The sequence below is a fragment of the Salminus brasiliensis genome, chromosome 1, assembly GCF_030463535.1.
Source record: "Salminus brasiliensis chromosome 1, fSalBra1.hap2, whole genome shotgun sequence".
Classification (NCBI taxonomy): Eukaryota; Metazoa; Chordata; class Actinopteri; order Characiformes; family Bryconidae; genus Salminus; species Salminus brasiliensis.
The window spans coordinates 27,072,906-27,095,485 of NC_132878.1; the positions used below are offsets into that span (position 1 = coordinate 27,072,906).

A 22,580-nucleotide genomic window follows, 5' to 3' on the forward strand; every position below is an offset into this window, starting at 1 on the left:
TCTAACTCTCCATTCCACCTTAAATAAAGCCGCCCAGTATAGTTATATGTATGTTTTCAACAACAAAGCTATTCTGTTCCATTCTATGCAATTGGGACAATATAACGTTTCTCCCATCCCATCTTTATTCTTGAATTATGCTTGGTAAGAAATGAAATTATGCTGGAAAAGCTCTGTTCTACCAGCAGGAGAACCGCACTGCTTTCCTTAATACAGTGGGGGAAAAAGTATTTAGTCAGTCACCAATTGTGCAAGTTCTCCCACTTAAAAAAAATGAGAGAGGCCTGTAATTGACATCATAGGTAGACCTCAACTATGAGAGAAAATAAGAAAAAAAATACAGAAAATCACATTGTCTGATTTTTAGAGTCACTACCTATGATGTCAATTACAGGCCTCTCTCGTTTTTTTAAGTGGGAGAACTTGCACAATTGGTGACTGACTAAATACTTTTTTTCCCCACTGTATTTTGTTAGAATTGGCCAAAGTTTTAGCATCCTCATCATCACATATAGTGTAGGATCACTGGTGGTTTTGGATAGCAAATAAAATGGCTATATTTGTGTTGTAGTCATGGAGACCCCTGGTTTCTGTCACCATCACTGTAAATAAATCTGAGTTGGTAATTTTCTCTACAGTGAACAGTTTCACACCAAACCCCACTTTGGATGACTGTCTACATCTACCACTGCCTTCTGAGCATTTTCTCTTTCATTCTATTGGTTAATGAGAGGTTGTAAAATGGGAATTCATCCATATTGTATTTGCACACCCTCACCTATTTCTAACCGCCATCAACCAGGAAGGTACGCCAGCAGAACTGAAGCAAAAAACAAAAGCTACAGTGTCGTTTGTGGTCTCTGTTCTGTAGAGCTGGAGAATTTTCAGTCGACAACGCAACATTCACATGGGTCTGCCTCAGGAATCATACAAACACATGCGCACTCCTCTACAGCCTTTGCAGCACAGTCTTCAATGCGTATTGAACAAGACGGTGGGGGAGGCCTCTGTGGAGTTAAATTTTTTTCTGAGAGGTGACAGAAGAGCCACTTCGGCTTCCAGTCTGACCCCAAATCGAGTTGTGCTGGACCCACAGAAGCAGCTTGAGTTTATCCTAAAGCCAACCGTCCACCTGACATCGCAACTCTCTCTCTCATTTCTGTCAGAGGATTCAATAAGCCCGAAACTATTTTACACCCCCCCACCCCCTTGTATCTACAAAATGGTAACTTTACAGGTAACTTTAAATGTCAAGCTAATGTGAAGATGTTGTATTTAAAGTAATACTGGGTCTTTAAGAAAATTAATCATATCACAGCAAACATGAATTGTTTTTGTCCAAAAGCAACATAATATTAGTGTAGTATTATAGAATATTACATTCAACAATCAAGATTTAAGACTAATGTAGCATTATCCGACACAATGTATCAGCATAGACACATGTACAGAGCAGAGCTAAAACATCACCTGAACCTATTTGCGATATACCATAGTATTCTAGAAGTAACAGGAGCAGTTTTTTTAGCATGCAATTAGCATCATGCTAATTAGTGGGGTATAAGCCTCGGTTGCTTGTTAGCCACATTGTTCAGATGTTCTTTTAAAAACATCTGAGGTCGAGTTTTGTTGTGAGGGTGCAGCAAAGGTTTTCTTTTGATTTTTGTTCAATGAATATGATATTCACATAGGTGTTGCTGCACAGTAGAGAACAGTTTAGAACAGGTTGGAGGACTTCAAATACTTCTAAAGCTTTGAAATTTGCGTCACTTGCGCCTTTCCTAATGATGACTGTGAACAAGCCACGGCGCTAACAAGCTAATTAAGGTCTGAGAGCGCAAACCTCTTGGAGTGTGTACACTTTTGCATGGGGTTCCTGGGTTTGTTTGTTTGCTTGTCATTCACAATTGTACAAAACATAAATAAAACACAGATATTGCTTAAAATCTTTCATCAATCATTAATTATATTAATCTTAATTGGATTGGGGTGAGTTGTTAGGGCCATATTGTTATATTTAAAGAAAACCTTTGACACATTGAATCATGGGGTTCTGATTTCTATGTTGGCAATGTTTTGTTTTCCTCCTAACGCTATTACATGAATGAAAACACCTGGATGGAGTCCAAGGAATGAAGGTGAATAGAGATCTTTCACCGGCTATTGGCTTTGATATAGGTGTACCTCAAGGATCAATTATCCTTAACCTTTATTTTTTTTATATATAAATTAATAAATGTCTTTACGTAAATAAATTGCCCACAGCCTGTAGGTGGCTCGGAGGTAAAGCAGCAAGCAGTATGTTTTTACTAGGTAATCAACATATAACTCCACATCAAATGTCTGTGTATCAGGGGAAATTTAAAAGTAGTATCAATATTATATATATATATATATATATATATATTAGAACTGATTCCACTATTGTTTAAAATGCAAAAAGGTTGTTACATTTTTGTTACATTTACATTTTTTTAACCTCTTACCACAGCACGGCTCATTAAACACTAAGGCACATTATTCAGTAACTACAGAGACTTTGTAGTTTGTAATAACAATTTGGGCCCTCAGACGGGCCATAGGCTGTTTAAGAGTTTAACCGTTGAAGTGGCAACTCTATATTTTTATGTTTGTCCACTTTAGACTATCTGACTAGTCAAGTCAAGTCAAGTCAAATTAATTTGTATAGTGCTTTTTTCAACTGTTGTTGTCACAAAGCAGCTTTACATAATTAGTAATTAGTAAAAGACAGAGACAAAAAAAGAAATAACATAAGAAGACATGAAGGATCCAAGACCCCCAGTGAGCAGCCAACAGAGACAGTGGCAAGGAAAAACTCCCTCAGAGCTGGAGGAAGAAACCTTGGGAGGAACCAAGACTCACAAGGGGGATCCATCTATCCTCTTCTGGTCAGAACTATTAATAAATTATTGTGAAAAGTTACCAAACCATCTATACTGTTGAACTGCTCTCATCAGAATCATAATATATTTATTATATATTTATATTTATTATAGCTGGCCTCAAGCCCACATCACAGCACTTCAATCTATAGAGCCAGTCAATTCCCATCATAGCTTACTTAAATGTGGAGATGCGTGTTTTGTATATAATATCCTGCATGGTTTGCCTCCTCACCCTCTATCTCCTTTCAATCAGCAGAAAACAACGGAAAGCAGGTCAACAAGATCAGTGACCAGAGGAGATAATGTGATACCTGTGAGGAAGATGTCCTTTGGACAGTCAGCTTTTTCAGGAAGTGTAGCTCACACTTGAAATAAGCTGCATGTACATATAGGATAATGCACTACAGCTGGCTCTGTTTCAGCTCATTTAAAACCATGACTAGAAAAACAATCAGGAATGTCATCATAATGCGTAGCTCATTTTAACTACTCTATTTGACTGTATTTATAGTGTCTTTGTACTTTTGTACCTGCCCAGGGACAACAGATGAGAATAAGGGAAAAAAGGCTAAAATGGCACATCTACAGAAATGCTACATGGACTTCTGTACAAACTGGTGGTAATAGATGTTTGTAGTAAGGCTTTCGGCCCGCCAACCGAAATATATGTATGAGGTACAACTAAAGTGTACTCAAAACAATTTGTGAAATTTGCATGATTCACAAGGAGCTCCCAAACACAATTCACAAGGAGCTCCTGTCCACTAGTGACGTTAGTTTTGCCAACTACACACAACCCAGCCTGCCATGTACACAAAGAAGAGGTGAGAAAACAGCAGGGCCACAGCATTCTACTTCTCTTTGTTATAGAGCTTATACAAAATGATGTAATAGAGGCTAAATCATGCACTGTAAGGATTTTCCCATTCCACTAGATTTAGTTAATGTTAAGTTTTTTAGGTTAGGTTTAGGTCATTGTAAAGGTTAAAGTTTCAAGTTTCAAGTTTCAAGTTTCAGGTTTATTTGTCATTTGCACAACATGTCAGGACATTTATGCATTGTCAGTGCTTGTGGTGAGGCTCAGGTTGATGCTCTACAGGAGGACAAAACTATATACATACTAAACATATTAAAATAAGGTTATATAAAAATTATATTAAATAAATACAAATTATACACAAAATACAGAATATACAAAGAATATACAAAGACAGGAGGGATCTGTAGAAATTCTCTGATATGTACATTTATGAGACAGGTATAGTCTGAGAGAGAGTGGAGCTAACAGTGCATGCAGGGGCTGTGGTCTCAACAGCTCTTCAGTGTGTAATGTGCCTGGGATTGAGGAGCAGCTTTGCTATTTAACTGTTTTGAAATCATATCTAATTATTTTAGCCAAGATTGTGCTTTAGTATATTTCTTACCAACGATATGCAAGTTTCTCACCTTTAGCTTTGCATAATCCCATTTCATTCCTATTAATTCCCATAATTACCCATTAATTACCATGGTTCATTTTGCAACCCTAAAACTGTCACTCAACAATAAACTCTTCTAAAAGAATAAAATAATGATTCTTATTTGTTCTGTGTTCAGCTTTAACCTTCAGTATTAACACATCAATACATGTCAGCAATATTTAGACATGTGCTTAACCTTGTTCTGATCTCAGTTGTCAGCTAAAGGACTGGCTTTCTCTCTAAGCACAAATGAAAGACGTTGTTAAATGGTAGAGAGAGCATCACATGAAACACTCTCTTACCATTGCAGATTATCTTAGGGTCAGTCAGCTGCTCTGTATCTGATCATCCTTAATGTCACCATATTGTCAACATTCGTTTTACTGGTCCTTGGAAATAACCAGCCACTGCAGACAAACTGGATTACTTTTAGCAGATAAATATGAATTTATTCACATATTTACCAACATGTTGTTTGACCAGAGGTACCCATACCATAACCTCCTCCATCTACTGTCATGTTTTAACAGTGTGTCGTGTTATTTGTTAGCCGCATTAGCCTCACAGCGAATATATGTTTAAGCTAAATATGTCTTAGCTGATTGACTACATTTGGGTAAGGGGAAAATTGGGGGACTTTATTACATTATTCAGAGCCTACCTCATACGGCTCACTGCACTTTGAAGCCTGAGAACCTCCCAGAGATTTAGGGGAAAGGTGTTAGCGGGCGAAGGATAATAACTTATCAGGTAATAACTTATCTGGGGTGGAGCGCGTAGTTGGTGGCGGGGTGTAGGATACTGTGTGATTTTAACACAGGGAGAAAATTACACTCTTTCACCATAAAGACTGCAATCCATCTATCCCAACAGCGCAAGAAGGTGGCGAAGACTTGCAGCAGTGTCTGAACGCTTTGAGAGAGTGAGCTAAGGAAAAAAGAGCAAGAGAGACAGACAGGGTACAATAGAGTGAGCCGCACAGCATGGGGCATGATAAGGGTAAAGTCAGAGAGCATAGAGAGAGAGAGAGAAAGAGAGAGCTGGGAGAAAAAATCATTAATAAGGAATAAAGGATTGACTGTCCCAGCATGCTTCGACCCCACAGGCTTCTAACATCAACTAGAAGCCCTATATTCACACACACAGACACACACATGACCTACAAAGACATCTCTCAGCTAAAAAGCTCCACAGCACTTTATAATAGCATTAATAAAAATGGCCTGGGCATTTCAAAATACAAAACTATTCTGGAATATTGGGCCACATTCCCAGAACCATCAATTTCACAGGCCTCGACTGGATGATATTATCACTGAAAGTCACTAGCATTGCTGCATTACAGCTGAAGCCTCAAAAGTGAGTGCTTTCAGATATGCTGCAACAAAACTAAAAAATATATGTAATAATTGTATTGATTTTGGAAATTCCCTTTATTCATGCCCAGTCTTCAACCAGATTAGATTTTAATGCCACTCCAACAGCATAAGGTGGCTGCTTGTACTGAAAATGGTTAATAAATGCTCAGACGTTGGTTTGTTTTATGATGATGACATGCTCTTGTTTCCTTATTTATGTGAGTTGAACAATGTTGCTGATTTTTCATTATTGTTATAGACTACATTTATAACATGTTTTTCTTTTACATAACATATTTTATTATCTTATATAACATATTTATATTTGTGAATTTGTTGTTTTCACTGCACCGCTCACTGTAACAATACTTCCTTAATGGCACTTGTAATGTGTGAAATGTCTCAACCAAGAAACCAAGTTTATATATTTATATATACAATATTTTATGTTATTATCACCCAGGCATCCAAAGGGTACGGTGGCTAGTCAGCGTTCATATGAGGGCATGTAAAACATTACTACAAGGGGCATAAAGAAGCACACTCACACATCCAGTGCAGCGTTATCATGACATTCAAAAGCAAAACTATTTTGGAATATATCTGGCCATATTCCCAGAGCCATCATTTTCACAGGCCTCAACTGGATGATTGTAACTCTACTACAAGCTAGATAGTGGCTAGTTTCAGCTATGACTATAGCTTTAGCTTAGGAGAACAGTATTCTGTATGTTTCACATTTCAGTGGATATTGCAGAAATACCCAAAGTCATACAGGCTGTAATGATTGGTTTAGCGATGAAATAGCTACCCAGCAGCCAAAATGCATGCTGATGCGGTTTAATCAGAAATGAGCATTAGTATTCTGAACACCTGCTCCACAACCATAGCATTCACATCGCTAACCCTTCTCCACCTGCCATTTGCACCCTATGTGGTTCCTCGCTACCTAGTGTGAATTAAAGGCAAAACACAACGTGGATGATCACACAAATGACAATGACACCAGCTTATATTTAGCATGAGACCTGGTAGTATTTTAGTTTTTAAATCAATGGGAAAGGAATACTGAAGTGTATTAAATACTGTGCTTCTACGTTACTAAATCTGCACCTATTTAGTTCATTTTTGTATAATTTTCTTTTTGCTTATGATCACCAATTACCCAACCCATACGTAACCCCCCCCCATCACGCGAGACCAACACACCCTTCCGACACATGCGCAGCCAGCCACACCTCTTTTTCAAATGTTCTGATGTTCGGTGTTCCAAACCAACCTGGCTAGCAGACGCCAGTGACAGACAGCACCACACTAGAGTGTTGTGGGGGGAGAGCACCATCTACCCACCCTAGAGAGAGGCCCAAGGCCAAGGCCAATTGCGGTCTTTCGAGGCCCCGGCTGCCGATGGCGATGGCTGGCAGCATTTTAGGGATATGAACCAATGATCCTCTGATCACAGTGACAGCGCCTTAGTCCACTGGACCACCCAGGGCCCCGTTTAGAAATTTTAAAAGCCAGATCTAACAAAGAAAAAGTCAATGCCTGTACTTCCTTAATCCCAAAGGCTTCATTTTAGAAATATGAATCTATGTTTGGCTAGTTTCAGCTATAAGCAGGTCAACATCCTTTTTACAGGCCCCATAATCATAGAACTACTTCAGTGCAAGAGTCAAAATGACCCACTGTGTGTTACACTGACTGACTCGTATCCATGCAAGCACTGTGGAAAGCGATGAACATGCACATAAGAACAAGTAAAAATTTTGCATTTCAAGGAGGATGAAGATGCTGCATGCAGTTCTTCATCCTGTCAACATTAATCAGCTTCTCAAGAAAGGCACACTCGCACTCATAATTACATACCAAGCTGCGTTATCTAGAGTGGCCAATTAAGTATGGAATGGGAGGGGGGGGGTGAGTTAGCGGAAAAGTGAGGGGGGGGGGGTAAAGAAGTAGGGTTATAAAAACAGAGGAGAGGGACAACAGAGGAACAAGAGAAGAAAGATAAAGAGAGAGGGAAGGAAGAACGAGGAAGAGATAATGCCATGATGAAACACTGACTAGCATGCAAGCTAACGTCCTAGCGCAATCTGTCAGCAGCTGTAGAGGTTGACGCGTTAGCGGCTAATCTCAAAGTCACTGCACTGCACTTAATCTTAGGACAGCCTGAGAGCTAGCGTGTGACACATGCTAGACTTGAGAATGCGTATTCATAAAAAAATGAAGCCTTATCTACCAAAACAGACCAGCGGCTAAACGTCAGCTAGCATATTAACACATCAACAGCTCCATGGCTTAGCCCAGTCTATATGAACAATGGAGGCTGTCAATATGTGGTGGCCAACGCGAAAGAAAGCACCTGAGTTAAGATGGTGGTTAGCGCAACAATAGCACACTGGCTCACCGCCGAGAGTGGCTTTTAACAATGACTTATGGAGTCCTCTGGACTGCATTCGCTGTTGTAGAGATAAGGGAATATGTTTGGGAGTGTGTGTGTGTGTGTGTGTGTGTGTGTGTGTGTGTGAGGGAGTTTAAATGGTATGGGTGTGTGCTAAAAAAACATGGGCAATGCTTTACAGTAATTATACATGCCAGCATTCATTGAACTATAGTGAACGGTACAGTTACGCTCTAGTACAATACCATGATTACATTGACAGCTTGGGCTTGTTTACACCTGGCATTTACATGTGATTTGTATCCGGATAGTTTCAAGATCTACTTTGACTGGATTCCGTTTACATTTGTATAAAATGTGGACGAGATCCATCTCTGGCCACCTCCAATCACAGCGCGTCTTGGGGGTGTTCACACCTGTTTTTTTCTATACGGTTTAATCTGAGCATTATCTGATTGCTAAAAATGCCAGGTGTAAACAGGCTCATTCATCCACATGGTGCTTAAAACATTTACTTGATGCAATGAAGATGAAAACAAAAAAATTTCTTTTTCTGTTCGTGTCAGAAACTCTTTCTGAACAAGAGAACACATAAAGGTTTCCCCTGACCGAATTATAAAAACAATAATAAGCACTTTGCGATCCAAACCATGCTGAGAATGATCTCACATTTGCGCTTACTCTGAGGAAAGAAAAACATAGCGCATCCAACAAGTGTGAAAGCCTTGTCCTCCAGGTGTACAGCCATAAAAACATGGTAGTTTGCAGAAAGAGCGGATTGATTCTACATATTGATCTATTTTACTATGTGCAGTGTGAACATGCATGCCCCATAACTCATCCTGAAAGCAGATTTACACCAGTAAACACATATTTAAACAGTACATTACTCTGGCTGAATTCTACAATATAAACACCACTGATTGTAGTTTCAATCCATTACACCAGAGGACTGTTATAAATAAATGAAAGTAATGAAGGGTTCAGTATTATTCTGTAACTGTACTGTTCATGAATATGTCATGAACAGTGCTTAATGCATGTATAACACCTGTAAAACGCTACCAAATGTCAATTAGATTATCACCTGTAAGAAGTTAGAGCATAGTCAAGCATTATATGTGTGCAAAGATGTGTGTGTGTGTGTGCATGCAGTTTTGTACCACTTTGTGTCAGCATGGCTGTGTGTGTGTGAGAGAGAATAGCAATATCCTATCATTTAGCCTAGCAGTGTGCGTGTGTATTTGTATAATGTGTGCACAGCGACGCATTCTCTGTTTATATATATATGTGTGTGTGTGTGTGTTTGTGTGTGTGTGTGTTCAATTTACTATTATTTTCTTTAATGATCTGAGTGTATGAGGGGGCATGTGTTGTGTGTCTGTTTGTGAATAAAACAGGTGTGGCAATTTCATCACGTAAAGTGTGTGTGCATTTGCGTGAGCGCAGTAAAATATTGTGCTCTCATTAAGTGGGTGCACGTTGTTGTAATATAGAGTACACTTTATGGACACAAGTATTGGGACAGCTCCTCATTCATTGTTTCTACTAAATTTCTGAAACATTGCTGTGAGAATCTGATTGCATTCAGAAACAAGAATGTTAATAAGATCAGGACGTTGGATGATCCCCACCCCACCTCAACCCCGACTACAGAGTTGTGTTTATCTGCTCCAGATGTCCTATTGGACAAGGTGTGTATGTGTATGTGTATGTGTGTGCATTTGCACATCAATATCAGCAATAGGTGCAACTTAAAGTAGCTGAATGCATTCTTTAGAGGTGGTGTCCACAAACATTTGGGTATTTAGTGCATGTATGTGTATGTATGTGTGTGTGGGTGTAGGTGTGTGTGTCTGTGTGCGTGTGTGTGTGTTTGAGAGAGAGGACAGACAGGCCCTGAGGTTTGCACCTCTATTGTTAGATGATGGAGAGGTAGAGTCAACGTGGAAAAATGTGGAAGGCCACAGTGGACAAAATGCTGTACACTTTAAAGTACTGAGGGGATTGAGAGAGAGAGAGAGAGAGAGAGAGAGAGAGAGAGAGAGAGAGAGAGAGAGAACGAAGGTACCATTAGAAATAACACAATCTGGATTTTAATGTTATTAGAGCTTCATTCTGGATATTAATGATATTAAAACTTAATTCTGGATATTAATGTTATTAGAGCTTCATTCTGGATATTAATGTTTTATAAACTTCATTCTGGATATTAATGTTATTACAGCTTCATTCTGGATATTAATGATATTAGAACTTCATTCTGGATATTAATGCTATTAGAGCTTCATTCTGGATATTAATGTTTTATAAACTTCATTCTGGATATTAATGATATAAGATCTTCATTCTGGATATTAATGTTATTAGAGTTTCATTCTGGATATTAATGTTATTAGAACTTCATTCTGGATATTAATGTTATTAGAGCTTCATTCTGGATATTAATGATATTAGAGCTTCATTCTGGATATTAATGTTATTAGAGCTTCATTCTCGATATTAATGATATTAGAGCTTCATTCTGGATATTTATGTTATTAGAGCTTCATTCTGAATATTCATGTTATTAGAACTTCATTCTGGATAGAAATGTGTTTTAGAACTTCATTCTGGATATTAATGTTATTAGAACTTCATTCTGGATAGAAATGTGTTTTAGAACTTCATTCTGGATATTAATGTTATTAGAGCTTCATTCTGAATATTAATGATATTAGAGCTTCATTCTGGATATTAATGTTATTAGAGCTTCATTCTGGATATTAATGATATTAGAGCTTCATTCTGGATATTTATGTTATTAGAACTTCATTCTGGATAAAATGTCTTTTAGAGCTTAATTCTGGATATAATGCTATTAGAACTTCATTCTGGATATTAATGTTATTAGAACTTCATTCTGGATATTAATGATATTAGAGCTTCATTCTGAATATTAATGATATTAAAACTTCATTCTGGATATTAATGTTATTACAGCTTCATTCTGGATATTAATGATATTAGAACTTCATTCTGGATATTAATGCTATTAGAGCTTCATTCTGGATATTCATGTTATTAGAACTTCATTCTGGATAGAAATGTGTTTTAGAACTTCATTCTGGATATTAATGTTATTAGAGCTTCATTCTGAATATTAATGATATTAGAGCTTCATTCTGGATATTAATGTTATTAGAGCTTCATTCTGGATATTAATGATATTAGAGCTTCATTCTGGATATTTATGTTATTAGAACTTCATTCTGGATAAAATGTCTTTTAGAGCTTAATTCTGGATATAATGCTATTAGAACTTCATTCTGGATATTAATGTTATTAGAACTTCATTCTGGATATTAATGATATTAGAGCTTCATTCTGAATATTAATGATATTAAAACTTCATTCTGGATATTAATGTTATTACAGCTTCATTCTGGATATTAATGATATTAGAACTTCATTCTGGATATTAATGCTATTAGAGCTTCATTCTGGATATTCATGTTATTAGAACTTCATTCTGGATAGAAATGTGTTTTAGAACTTCATTCTGGATATTAATGTTATTAGAACTTCATTCTGGATATTAATGTTATTAGAGCTTCATTCTGAATATTAATGATATTAGAGCTTCATTCTGGATATTTATGTTATTAGAACTTCATTCTGGATAAAATGTCTTTTAGAGCTTAATTCTGGATATAATGCTATTAGAACTTCATTCTGGATATTAATGTTATTAGAACTTCATTCTGGATATTAATGATATTAGAGCTTCATTCTGGATATTAATGATATTAGAGCTTCATTCTGAATATTAATGATATTAGAGCTTCATTCTGGATATTAATGTTATTAGAACTTCATTCTGGATAAAATGTCCTTTAGAGCTTAATTCTGGATATAATGCTATTAGAACTTCATTCTGGATATTAATGTTATTAGAACTTCATTCTGGATATTAATGATATTAGAGCTTCATTCTGGATATTAATGTTATTAGAGTTTCATTCTCGATATTAGTGATATTAGATCTTCATTCTGGATATTTATGTTATAAGAACTTCATTCTGGATATTAATGATATTAGAGTTTCATACTGGATATTAATGTTATTAGAGTTTCAGTCTGGATATTAGTGTTATTAGAGCTTCATTCTGGATATTATTGTTATTAGAACGTCATTCTGGATAAAATGTGTTCTAGAGCTTCATTCTGGATATTATTGCTATTAGAACGTCACTCTGGATAAAATGTGTTTTAGAGCTTCATTCTGGATATTATTGTTATTAGAACGTCATTCTGGATAAAATGTGTTTTAGAGCTTCATTCTGGATATTATTGTTATTAGAATGTCATTCTGGATAAAATGTGTTTTAGAGCTTCATTCTGGATATTAATGATATTAGAGATTCATTCTGGATATTAATGTTATTAGAGTTTCATTCTCAATATTAATGATATTAGATCTTCATTCTGGATATTTATGTTATAAGAACTTCATTCTGGATATTAATGATATTAGAGTTTCAGTCTGGATATTAGTGTTATTAGAGCTTCATTCTGGATATTATTGTTATTAGAACGTCATTCTGGATAAAATGTGTTTTAGAGCTTCATTCTGGATATTATTGTTATTAGAATGTCATTCTGGATAAAATGTGTTTTAGAGCTTCATTCTGGATATTAATGTTATTAGAATGTCATTCTGGATAAAATGTGATTTAGAGCTTCATTCTGGATATTAATGTTATTAGAACTTCATTCTGGATATTAATGATATTAAAACTTCATTCTGGATATTAATGTTATTAGAGCTTCATTCTGGATATTAATGTTATTAGAGCTTCATTCTGGATATTAATGATATTAGAACTTCATTCTGGATATTAATGTTATTAGAGCTTCATTCTGGATATTAATGTTACTAGAGTTTAATTCTGGATATTAATGTTATTAGAACTGTATTCTGGATTTTAATGTTATTAGAGCTTCATTCTGGATATTAGTGTTATTAGAACGTCATTCTGGATAAAATGTGTTTTAGAGCTTCATTCTGGATATTATTGTTATTAGAACTTCATTCTGGATAAAATGTGTTTTAGAGCTTCATTCTGGATATTAATGTTATTAGAATGTCATTCTGGATAAAATGTGTTTTAGAGCTTCATTCTGGATATTAATGTTATTAGAATGTCATTCTGGATAAAATGTGATTTAGAGCTTCATTCTGGATATTAATGTTATTAGAACTTCATTCTGGATATTAATGATATTAAAACTTCATTCTGGATATTAATGTTATTAGAGCTTCATTCTGGATATTAATGTTATTAGAGCTTCATTCTGGATATTAATGATATTAGAACTTCATTCTGGATATTAATGTTATTAGAGCTTCATTCTGGATATTAATGTTACTAGAGTTTAATTCTGGATATTAATGTTATTAGAACTGTATTCTGGATTTTAATGTTATTAGAGCTTCATTCTGGATATTAGTGTTATTAGAACGTCATTCTGGATAAAATGTGTTTTAGAGCTTCATTCTGGATATTATTGTTATTAGAACTTCATTCTGGATAAAATGTGTTTTAGAGCTTCATTCTGGATATTATTGTTATTAGAACTTCATTCTGGATACTAATGTTCATATCATTCTGGTTCATCTACCATTTCTAAATTGTCTCCATACTATCTATATTAGCCTTTAAATGGTAGTTTGTGTGTGTGTGTGTGTGTGTGTGTGTGTGTGTGTGTGTGTGTGTGTGTGTGTGTGTGTGTGTGTGTGAATAAAGGTAAATTCACAAATAAAGCTGCTTTAACGAGGTTCCACTGTGATCGGTTATTAAATTCACACAGATATGAGCCATAACTGTTATTACATCACCTCTGCCAAACACACAGACGCACACACAGGCCCTATTATTGACTGGCACAGATACTAACTCACTACGCCAGAGACTGCTAAGATACACACACACAATCACAGACACAAAAAAAATCACTCACACACGCAGAAAGAGAGTCAGAGAATCAAAGGGAATATAGAGAATACAGTGTATAGAACTGTAGGTAAGCATTACTTCACACACACAGACACACACAGTGTGCAGTACAAAGCATTTTTTGCTTTTTGCTCCTTTGGCTTCTTTAGTGAGCAGGTGAACATATCTCTTATACATGTGCCTTTAGATTAAATACTAAATTGTTGAAAGAATTGCAATATTTTATTGATTTGAATAACATCATATTTAAAGCTGTATTGGTCTTTCCTTTCAGCTGAGCTTTAGCTATTATCAGACATGGAGACTCAAATGACTCGCTCTTGTCTGACTCACATCTCAACTACAACTTGCACGTCAGTGACTCACGACTTATTAACTGACTCACGACCCGACTCAGACAGCTTCTTGACTGACTTGTAACTTGACTTGAACACCTCTTTAACTGACTCACAGTTTTACCCTGCCAACAGACTCACATCTCTTCCTTAACTGAATTGTGAATTGACTCAGACTCACCCTTTACTGGACTCAAACTTGTCTCCTCAGCCTTTAGGCTCACACCCCAGAGACTCAAGCCTCAACTCAGATTTACACCCCCAGAGACTCAAGCCTCAACTCAGATTCACACCCCAGAGACTCAAGCCTCAACTCAGATTTACACTCCAGAGACTCAAGCCTCAACTCAGATTTACACCTCAGAGACTCAAGCCTCAACTCAGATTCACACCCCGGAAACTCAAGCCTCAACTGGCTGGATTCAAACTTGTCAGCCAAAGACTTCAGCCTTAATTCAGACTCAAACCTCGACTTAGACTGGACCCAAACGTTATCTCCCAGAGGCCTTAGCCTTAATTCAGACTCACATCCCTGAGACTTGAGATTTTACTACGTCTCACAAAACAGAAACGTCAGACCTGCACCCTAGAAACTCGAGACGCAACTCTGACTTGCACATAGAAACCCGAGACTTAACTTATAAGACCTGCATAAAGTGATGTTTGAGCATCTCTACCGTAAAACAATGCATAGCCTGCATAGATTCTGTCAAATGTAAACATAACTCTACTCATGATTATTATCTGGATGCAGAAGCTACACTTGAAAAGAGCAAGTGTAATCGCAATGTGTCTTGGATGGATCACCAGTGATCAGATGTTAATGCCAAGTGTAAACAGGGTTTTAGACTGACATTTCTTTGGCATTTCTGCTGAAGTGAAACTTCACTAAACTAAGTTCTTCATGAAACTCTGTAAGCCACTGTAGCACTACAGACATTATGATGGAGTGAGTGAGTACCACTTCAACACTTCGACACACTCTGTAACCCAAAACAACACGCATTACATGGAAAAGCGCTTGCATTCTGAGTGAATGTTATGCTTCCATTTCAGATTTTATACTGGTTCAACTCAAATAAGCAGGGGAAAATCACAGTTTTAGTACATAAATATTATAGCTGGGGGCCAACTTGTGCTATGTACTTTTCTACTTTTTATTTTACATTATTTTAATGCTAGGTAAGGTACTGAATGTACTTTACATGGTTTTATTTTACCATGATATGGTTTATTTTTATTTTTAATAAATCCATGAGTCATTAATACTGGTTAATATTATCTGTCATCAGTATTTCAGCGTATGACAGAACGTCACAATTAATTGGGTCTGGAAAACTCAGTTTGGCAAAGTGCATAGGCTGGTCATTTCTTGGGCAGAAAAACTGGGTACTGATGAGGATAAAATTGCTTATATGCAAGACATATTATCAATAACAAAAATTAATATAAATACTGTAAGGGACAATATGTACACACCATATAAGCACAATGATGGCAATAAAGTCCAAATGTAATATTGTACCAACACAGATGTAAATAAAAATAGACTTCACCAATAATAACAGAAGAAAAGCCAACATCCAACATCCAACTCAAAATAATGCCAATAAAGGTGAACACTATATCAGGGCCGTATGATTAAATCTTCTAACAACAATATAATGCTATATGCAGTCATGTGAAAAGGTTAAGCCACCTCATGAAAACATTTCTCTTTTTGAACATATTTAAACATATGGACATCTGATCTTCATGTGAATGAGGTATATAATGGAGGTATATAATATAAATAAACACATAAATCTGAAGAAAGGTTCAGAAAGAAGGTTGTAGATGCAGGTGAGTCTAGGAGGTCTGGGAAAAATATCTCTGTCAGGCTGTCCTGGCAAGTTCAGCCCAAAAGCAGACTGCAATATCTCCAACAATCCTAAAATGCCATCATGGGATCTAAAGATAGCTTGTGCCTCAGTTGATGTCAAACTACAGCATCTACCACCGAGAGAAGAAGCAGGTTTGATTTTTATGGGAGGTGAGCAAGGAGGAAACCCTTGCTGTCAAAAAAAAACACATCAAGACTCAAGCTTCATCTGTCTGAAGCACATTGTTCCAGAAGTCCTGGCCATGGTCTAGGTGTTTTCTGGAAAACTTTAGTCTTGCCCTTATGTTTTTTTGTTTGTTTGTTTGTTTGTTTTTGACAGCATGAGTTTCCTTCTTGTACACCTCCCATGAAAATCCAACTTGTTTGGTCTCTTTAAGACAGTGGAATGGCTGATTTCTATTTTTCAGACTTATCTGCATCTACAACCTTCTTTCTGAAGGCCTCAGAGAGCTCTTTGAATCCCACTCACTTCAATAATCCAGAGCAAACCAAACTACATGTCTGATGATTAGGTAAGACAGGTTCCTCCAAAATCTACTCTAATACACATCCTAATCATATAATTAATATAATTAATTCATTTTAGAAATATTTTTTAATGAGTTTAGTTTAGTTATTTTATATTTTACCTTCATCTCTTAATATTGATAAATGAAGATCAAATTTATGTTTAATTATGTAAAATAATTATGTAAAAAACAAAACAAAAAAAAACAAGAGATTAAGCTTTTCACATGACGGTAGCAGGTGAATGCAATATGCAAATAAGCCCTGACCGGTCAGACAAGCCCTTTGCATTTGCTGCAAATGACCGGTCACAGCTGCGGATGAGTTTTTGTGTGTGTTTTGATGAATAGTCATGCAATAGGACAGTAAATGGTGGTGATTTTGGTTATAATAAAGTCTTTAACATGAAGATTCCCGATTCAGCAGACAATGTGTTTATTACAGCACTGCAGATCACCCTGGCAACACGCAGCAGCAGCAGCAGCAGCACTGCAATCACAATATATCTGATATTCTGCCCGTGTGCTGAAGCTCTAATACACCACTATAGTCTCAGAGCCTCTCCTCCTTCCTCTCCTGTGCAGCTCTTTCTTCCTTTCCTCCTCCTACACTTCCTCTTTCCACCTTCCCTCTCTTTCTCTTCTCTCAGCTCTCATTTCCCCTTTCTTTCCCCCTGTCTGCTACTCTTTTCCTCCCCTTCCCTTCTCTTTCCTCTCCTTCTTGTTTTCTCTCACCCTGCCTCTTTAGTCTCCTCTCATCTTTCTTCCTCTCCTCTTTCCTCTCGCATCTTCTCTCACTTCCTCTTTTCGCTTCTTCCCTCTCGTTTTTCTTCTTTCTGTTTCCTCCCTCTAGTCGTCTTTCCTCTATTCCTTTCTTCTTCCCTTTCAGTCTCTTCTCTCTTCTTTAGGGTCTTTCCCCCTCATCCTACCCCGCCTCTCCTCCCTACCCCCTCCCCTCTCTCTGTCTAACTGTTTGTCTGAATCATTCAGAAACACAGACTAAACTGACACACGCAGCAGAGACACCCAGGTGGCACACACACACACACACACACACACCAGATACAAAATGACAGCTTCGATTAAAATGAAGCATCAAAACTGGACTCAATAAATAACCAATGCAATACTGATCAATAAAACATAACAATCAATACAAAATTCAATACTGATTAATACAAAATACCAATATACACAAAATATAGCCGTGATACAAATATTGATAATATTTGAAAATACTGGTCAGTACAAAACATTGATCAATTTAAAATAATGATTGATACAAAATAACGATCAATACAAAATTCAGTACTGTTCAATAGAAAAATACAAATCAGTGCAAAGTACAGATCAATGCAAAATACTGATCAATACAAGATACAAATCCATATATAATACAGAGCAATAAAACATACTGATCAGTACAAAATATTGACAAATACAAAATTCAACCCTGACCAAAAGAATATTTGAATAACTGACCAAAGCAATTCATTCATATATATATATATATATATATATATATATATATATATATATATATATATATATATGTATATACAGTATTGATCAATATGGTATTTCTAATATTCATTGTCATTGGAATGCAGCCCAAATCAGTTCACAATAAACATGTTGATACTGATCTAATTGATCTCATTTGTGTGTGTGATTATAATCAGATCTTTATTAATAATAAATATTAGGATAAATATTAATAATAAATAATAAATTGCTCCACTCCCGCCCTGCAGCGCCTCATTAAAACCAATCAGCACTATCCATCATCAGTGCCTGATCAATGCCACCATTCCATTAATGAAGCGCGAGACCACCAGTCCTTCACATTTAATAACAAAGAACTAATAATAGTAAACCTCATACAATATGAATGTGTGTGTGTGTGTGTGTGTGTGTGTGTGTGGGTTTCAAGACCCGGTCTGCTCGTGCTCATGCATGTCTCGCGCGGCATGCCAGCGCCAGGATAAAATCCACCCCGCGCCGAAGCAAACAGAATTCCATCATTAACAATATTAATAATACTAATAAGACTCGTGGTGTTTCTGGGGCGTTATTCAGTTTCCCGTGCGTGTGTGTGTGTGCTGGTGTTCTGTGCTCGTGATCACAGTGTATATACATAAATGTGCGTGTGTGTGTGTATTTACCGGTTTGCTCGTGCTCGTGCTCGTGCTCGTGCTCCTCCGTCTCTTGCGCTCCCGTCCAGAAGAATCCGTGAATCCGCCTGTGTGTGTGTGTGTGTGTGTGTGTTTAGTCCTGGCTGAGGCTGAGATGATGCTCCGTTAGCGTGCAGCGCGCGCGGCGTTGAGTGCGAGACTCGCAGTCGTTCTTTGGTTCAGCGTTCGTCTCGAGCTTCATCGCGCGCGCAGTGTTTTGGGGGGGGGGTTATATTCGTAGCGCTTTTTTTTTGATCCCCTGTGCCGAACGAGCTGCTTCGCGCGGCGTCACTGGCGAAGGAACAAAGTCCCGCCCACCGGCACCCGCCCACCTCAGAGAGGAGAAAGGGGGCGTGCCCATCGCCACCACGCAGAGGTTTAATGCCACGCGCGGGTGGGCGGGGCATTAAAACACAGTCCCTCCTCCTTACAGCCAAGACGTTTGGTGCTTCTTTTAGTGCTACACTGAAGCTACGAGGCTAATGTAACAAGCAATGGACGCTTATGTACACCAATTAGCGTAGTGCGAACTGCCTGTCTGAATCATCACATATTCTCCTCAAACAGCGTGGATGTATAATATCCAATAGACTTGCTTATGTGGTTTCTGACACTGTATGACTGATAGGCTGTAGCAGCCAAGGATGCAGTGGACAGTAACGCACAAAGACGTCACTGACGTGCCTTTTAAAGATCTAATAATATTTGCTCACCCTTGTAAAGTATATACAAGGGCTCTTTGAATCTGGTGACATGAACTCAAAAACATATGTGGCTATACCACAGGTTCTCCATCACGGAGCAGACACATCAAGCCAAACAAAGACCAATTTAAAGGGATTATGAACTGGAAATCAGAATAAGAAGAGTCAGAATCACTTTCATGGGGGATTATGCAGGATCTGACATGTGTAATGACATCATAACCAGGCTTGGCAGACACATAGATGGATGATAATAAATAAGTTCCTACTTCCAGGAGGTTGCCAGGCTGCCACAGCACACAGTTTTCTTTTTTTTTTTTAAGTGGTCCATATGGTTTTGCTAGGTGGTTACTAGGATGTTGCTAAGTGGTTGCGGTAATGTTGGTAGGTGGTTATTATGGTGTTGCTAAGTGGTTGCTAACTAACAACATTTACTGAAGTGATTGAAGGTATATAATGTATACTGACCTTTAAGGAGACTGATTACCATATGCACATCTAAACACATCCAGAGATGCACCTGTGTGTGTGTTATGTGCTTGTTTTATTAGATTAGCATCTCCAACCGAAGCAAACACTCCATATTCGGCCATGCTCTTCCCATCAGCCACGCCTCCCTCTTTCTATTCATGTCCTCAGCACGGTGATGTAAAGCCCAGAGAAAGCGGCTGCTAGACAAATCTAAATTTGTGAATGAAGTTAAGTGATGAGGTAAGTCCAATAGCCAAGCAAGAGGATATACATGTTGGCCATTATTATTTTGTTTGTTTAGTTTGTTTCGTAATGTCATTTGATTGATAATATTACAATGATTACTCCAGCCAGACACCCATTTACTTACTTACTTACTTAGTGGCCACATGTCAGAGGCCTTCAGCAGCTCTTAGTGCATTTTCACACAGCACATATCTCTGGTCCTCCTAAAATCGGTGGTCTGGGGTTCTCTTCTAGTAAACTCTGGTGCGGCTCGCTGCAGGTGTGAAAGCTATTTGCACCCGTGCCGCGTGTGGGATTACAGGACTGGTTCATTTTTTCATGTGACTCCCACTCATTGCTTGCACGGCTAAAAACCTGTTCCTACGAGAACGGCTCCTCATTTGCAGGTGTTCCTGCACAGTGAAATGTCATAAAACGTCCAGAAAGTGCTGTTCTTCACCTCTCGAGTGTTTGTAAGGAAAATAGGCGATAAACTAATAAACCTAGGACCTACTATTGTGCTAAAATGCATGCAGAAAAGTGATATACGAAACTGTGCAATCTATCCACAGTTCATATGGAAGAATTCTGTGTGAAAGCAAACCAGTGATAATGAGCCCCTCCCCTAAACGAGCCCACTATCAGTCCTAGGTACAGACTTGTGTATTCGGGACAAGTCTTCTGCATCTGGGAAAAGTTAGCCCAGCGTTGGTTCTTGTCTGGTCTTTGTTTGTTGTTTTTTTGGTGGAGGAACATTAGGATGGTCATCTGAATGTTTCTCGCATCCACAATGCTGTGTAGGCGGTCACTGTCTTGCCTCTTAGAGAGGGCAAAACCAATCTTGGGCCGGGCCAAAGTTTCCACAAGGCGGGACAAACATGCACGCTCGCTAGCCAGCCCGGCTATGAACACAAAGAGCAGAGAATAACACACAATAACACCTTTACTCTACTACATCTCTACATAGAGATATGTTGTTTGCTACAATATTATTTTTTTTAAATGTCAGATGCATATCCTTTAAATATGTTTGCCTGAATAAATGGTCCTTAATATATATGGAACATGCCTTGTAGAGGGTTCTTTATAGAACCCTTCAAAAAGGGTCCCAAAAAACATTTTTTCCCCTCTTTATATGATCATTATTTATCGGTGCAATACTTAAATTATACTGTTCATATGTGCAATAATAATAGTACTGTAATTCAATTTAATATGTGTGCAATAACTCACTCAATTTATTATAAGAGTCATTCAAACTGTGCCCCTTTTATTTTCATAAAATATATATACAACAATTGAGGCATCTGTAACAACTGCAATTTCCCTCCAGGGATCAATAAAGTATTTCTGAGTCTGATTATTGAATAGTGATGATTTTGGTCTCAATTTGTAATGAATTAGTTCAATTTATTCAACATTCATACTTGACATAGAATCTATGCTTCATAGTCTATTATATAAAGTGTATACTGACTGAGTTAGTTGTAGAGTGTGGGGCAAATGGTGTGTGTTCACAGTGTGTGGGGATCCCTGAGTAGGCACACTCAGATCCGCCCAGACTCCACTATACCGCTGAAAAGGCTCGTGTGGTGGAAGCATGCCTAATAATTAGCTGGACCAGGTGTTAGACTTGGGTTAGATGTAAAACCTGCAGGAGGGTGGATCTCCAGGGTTGCGGGCCGCTGATCGATGCAATGTGGTCTCCGGTGTTTTTAAATAGATCGACTATGACTTTGATCCAAGCTCAGTGAAACGGAAATCAGCATAGAATACTCTGTACCTCTGTAAATAAAAACAAAGTGAGTGCTGTCTCATGAGTTGTATCTTTGTGTGTGTGTGTAGGGGTAAAGTACGTGCTAGATAACCTTTGGTTACTTTCCACAGGTGAGTATTTCTGCAGACTCACTCACAGAGATGCTCAATTTCCAGCTGAAAAACATACTCAATGCAAGTACGCATATTATGTTTAAACAAAAGCTTCTGAGTCTGGTCTTTTCATGTGTGTCCTTCAACCTGGGCTACACTATAGGACTTTTAAAGTCGTAGCAGATTAGAAAAAAGCTGGGTATCTCACACTTCCCTTAAAAGTCCCTTAAAAATGCTCGTCACACAGTAAACGACTAGGGATCAATCCACTACATGACTCTATCCTGTTG

At 37.6% G+C, this 22,580-nt stretch overlaps 1 protein-coding gene across 1 annotated transcript in view; it reads right to left on the reverse strand.

The window, feature by feature from the left end:
* tenm1 (teneurin transmembrane protein 1) overlaps positions 1–19,293 on the reverse strand; it is a 178,203-nt gene extending 158,910 nt beyond the window's left edge. Inside the window, exon 1 of the mRNA XM_072676606.1 lies at positions 19,013–19,293. The gene's annotated coding sequence lies outside the window, so the exon portion shown is untranslated. The remainder of the gene's footprint in view (positions 1–19,012) is intronic.
* Between the last annotated feature and the right edge of the window lie 3,287 nt (positions 19,294–22,580).